This window comes from Hyaena hyaena, unplaced genomic scaffold, assembly GCF_003009895.1.
Source record: "Hyaena hyaena isolate Hyena2069 unplaced genomic scaffold, ASM300989v1 scaffold_1488, whole genome shotgun sequence".
Lineage (NCBI taxonomy): Eukaryota > Metazoa > Chordata > Mammalia > Carnivora > Hyaenidae > Hyaena > Hyaena hyaena.
In genome coordinates, this window is record NW_024082118.1 from 70,212 (window position 1) to 74,399 (window position 4,188).

At 41.2% G+C, this 4,188-nt stretch overlaps 1 pseudogene; it reads right to left on the reverse strand.

The window, feature by feature from the left end:
• Positions 1-718: 718 nt before the first annotated feature.
• Positions 719-4,188, reverse strand: part of LOC120225711 — a 20,974-nt pseudogene continuing 17,504 nt past the window's right edge.

A 4,188-nucleotide genomic window follows, 5' to 3' on the forward strand; every position in this document is an offset into this window, starting at 1 on the left:
TCATAAGTGTTCTAGGGTTGCCTGGGTAACTCAGTCGGTTAAATGTCTGACTCTTGGTTTCAGCTCAGGTCATGATCTCACAATTTTGTGAGTTTGAGCCCCACATCAGACTCTGTGCAGACAGAGCTCTCTCTCCCTCTCTCTTTCTCTGGCCCTCCGTGGCTCATGTTGTCTCTGTTTCTCTCCAAAATAAATAAACTTAAAAAAAAAAATAAGTGTTCTATAGTTTTCAGAGTACAGATCTTTAACTTCTTTGGTTAGGTTATTTAGGTATATTAAGGTTTTTGCTGTAATTGTTAATGGGATCGACTTCTTGATTTCTCTTTCTGCTGCTTCATTATTGGTGTATAGAAATGCAATACATTTCTGTATGTTGCTTTTGTATCCTGCAACTCTGCTCAATTGTTGTATTAGTACTAGCAATGTTTTGGTGGAGAATTTCTGGTTTTTACATAGAGTATCATGTATTCTGTGAATAGTGAAATTGACTTCTTCCTTGCTGATCTGGATGCCTTTTAAATGAAAGGCATTAAGTTAATTTATTTATTTTTGCATTAAAAATTATATATAAAAGTACTAAGCTTTGCCTCCTTCTCTCTATCCCACCAAGTAAGGGGTTGGAGAGGTTTGAAGCTGCTGCTGGAAATTAAGCAGGGCCACAGAACATGTTAGCAGACTTTATTCCCTGAAGGTAGGAGGCAGCGCGGTCCCACAGACGTCATACCACCTCGTCCGACTCCAGTCCATGGACCTCCTACAAAGTGTCCAGTATTGCCAGCTGCTTTTCCATGGCAGAGAGGTAAAGGCCAAGGTCCCTCTGTTCCTAGCACTGAATACTGCTTGCTGGTGGTCACCTCCCTTGATGGTTATTGCGGCCACAAAATTTTCATAGGATGGAGCTGCCCTCAGAGCTAAGGCAAAAACCCCTCTAACTACCCAGCCATGGTGCTGCCACAATGTTTTATCATATGCATTACTGAAGGCTGTCTGGATATCCTTTTCTCCATTTTTCACTTCTGTCAAAAATCCCTTAAAAAATTTGAGACCTCTCTTCAGCCTCAAGAGGGCTTCTGTAGCTGAGTTCCTAACCTGGGCTACATCCACCGCACTTCGTGCAGCACTATCTTCTGGAGGGTGGTGAACCCTTCCTTGTTGATTATATACTTCTGATTCACTTTCGTAATGTTTCCAACAATATCCATTTTAACAGAAGCAAACACTGTAGGGACAAGTTTGTCTACTATTGGAACCACAGAAAACATGATGCCGAGAACGCTTCTGTGGGAATACCACTATCTTCCAGATGTTCAATGTCACTAAAGTTGGTACTCATGGTACTAAAGAAAGTTGGGATAACTTCTTGGCCTTCTTTCCACGTGGATTCTGGAGAGCTACTTGAGGAGTCTGATCCAGGCTATGCCAAGGTGCTGGCATGGTTTTCCAGACTGTCTTCTCCTTTTTCCTTCATGATCTCACCTTGGGCTTTTATATTATCATCTGTATTTTCTTCACTTTATATGCTGCAATCTGACTCTGCATATTTCAAATATAAGGAATTCTTATTTTTTTAATAATACAACACTTTTTATTAAGAAAAACATTTTTTACATATAGTTTGTTGTCAAGTTTGTTTCCATATAATACCCAGTGCTCATCCCCACAAGTGTACTTCTTGATGCCCATCTCCCCGCTCACCACCTCCCACCCATTAGTCCTCAGTTTGTTCTCAGCATTAAAGAATCTCTCATGGTTTGCCTCTCTCCCTCTCCCCCACTAGTTCCCCCATTCTTCTCCTCCATGGTCCTCCATTAAGTTCCTCCTAATCCTCCTATACCTGCAAACATATGATATTTGTCCTTCTGTGCCTGACTTATTTCGCTCAGCATAACACCCTCAAGGTCCATCCATGTTGCTACACATGGCCAGATTTCATTCTTTCTCATTGCCATGTAGTATTCCATCGTATAGAGAAACCACATCTTCTTGATCCATTCGTCCACTGATGGACACTTAGGCTCTTTCCATGTTTTAACTATTGTTGAGAGTGCTGCTGTGAACATTGGGGTACATGTGCTCCTATGCATCAGTACTCCTAAATCTCTTGGGGAAATTCCTAGCAGTGCTATTGCTGGGTCACAGGGGAGTTCTATTGTTAAATTTTGAGGAACCTCCACAGAGTTTTCCAGAGGGGCTGCACCAGTTCACATTCCCACCAACAGTGTAGGAGGCTGCCAGTTTCTCCACATCCACGCCAGCATCTAGAGTCCTCCGATTTGATCATTTTAGCCACTCTGGCTTGTGTGAGGTGGTATCTCAGTGTGGTTTTGATTTGTATTTCCCTGATGAGGAGGGATGCTGAGCATCGTTTCATGTGTCTGTTGGCCATTTGGATGTCCTCTTTGGAGAAGTGTCTAGTCATATCTTCTGCCCATTTCTTTCCTGGGTTGTTTGTTTTCCGGGTGTGGAGTTTGTTGAGTTCCTTATAGATTTTGGATATTAACTCTTTATCTGATATGTCATTTGCAACTATCTTTTCCCATCACGTCGGTTGTCTATTAGATATATGGATTGTCTCCTTTGCCTTGCAGAGCTTTTAATCTTGATGAGGTCCCAACCGTTTATTTTTGCTCTTGATTCCCTTGCTTTTGTGGATGTGTCAAGTAAGAAATGGCTGCGGTGGAGGTCAAGGAGTTCGCTTCGTGCTTTCTCCTCTAGGGTTTTGATGCTTTCCTGTCTCACGTTCAGGTCCTTTATCCATTTTGAGTTTAGTTTTGTGTATGCTGTGAGAAAATGATCTAGTTTCATTCTTCTGCATGTTGCTGTCCAGTTCTCTCAGCACCATCTGTTAAAGAGGCTGTCTTTTTTTCCATTGGATACTCTTTCCTGCTTTGTCAAAGATTAGTTGGCTGTATATTTTTGGGTCCACTTCTGAGTTCTCAATTCTATTCCATTGATCTATGTGTCTGTTTTTGTACCAATACCATACTGTCTTCATGATGACAGCTTTGTAGTAGAAGCTAAAGTCTGGGATGGTGATACTTCCCGTTTTGGTTTTATTCTTCAATATTACTTTGGCTATTCGGGGTCTTTTGTGGTTCCGTACAAATTTTAGGATAGTTTGTTCTAGTATTGAGAAGTATGCTGGTGCAATTTTGATTGGGATTGAACTGAATGCGTAGATTGCTTTGGGGAGTAATGACATTTTAACTATATTTATTCTTCCTATCCATGAGCATGGAATGTTTTTCCATTTCTTTGTGTCTTCTTCAATTTCCTTCATAAGTTTTCTATAGTTTTCATCATACAGATCTCTTATATCCTTGGTTAGGTTTATTCTGAAATACATTATGGATTTTTGTGCAATTATAAATGGGATCAGTTTCTTGATTCTCTTTCTGTAGCTTCATTGTTGGTGTATAAGAGTGCAACCGATTTCTGTACGTTGATTTTGTACCCTGCAACTTGGCTGAATTCGTGGATCAGTTCTAGTAGGCTTCTGGTGGAGTCTGTCGGGTTATCTATGTAGACTATCATGTCATCTGCGAAAAGTGAGAGTTTGACTTCTTCTTTTCTAATTCTGATGCCTTTGATTTCCTTTTGTTGTCTGCTGGATGATGCTAGGATTTCCAGCACTATGTTATACAACAGTGCTGAGTGTGGACATCCCCGTTGTGTTCCTGGTCTCAGGGGGAAAGCTCTCAGTTTTTCCCCTTTGAGGATGATGTTAGCTGAAGGCTTCGCATAGATGACTTTTATGATGTTTAAGTATGTTCCTTCTATCCCAACTTTCTCTAGAGTCTTTTATTTTTTTTTTACAAATAGTTTATTGTCAAATTGGTTTTCACATGACACCCAGTGCTCATCCCCATAAGTGCCCTCCTCCATGCCCATCTTCCCCTCCCTGCCACATCCATCAGTCCTCAGTTTTTGTCAGCATTCAAGAGTCTCTCATGGTTTGCCTCTCCCCTTTTCCCCACCATTTCCCCCCTTCTTCTCCGCCTTGTTCCTCAGTTAAGTTCCTCCTAATCTTCCTATACGTGCAAACATATGATATTTGTCCTTCTCTGCCTGACTTATTTCGCTCAGCATAACACCCTCAAGGTCCATCCATGTTGCTACACATGGCCAGATTTCATTCTTTCTCATTGCCATGTAGTATTCCATGGTATAGATAAACCACATCTTCTT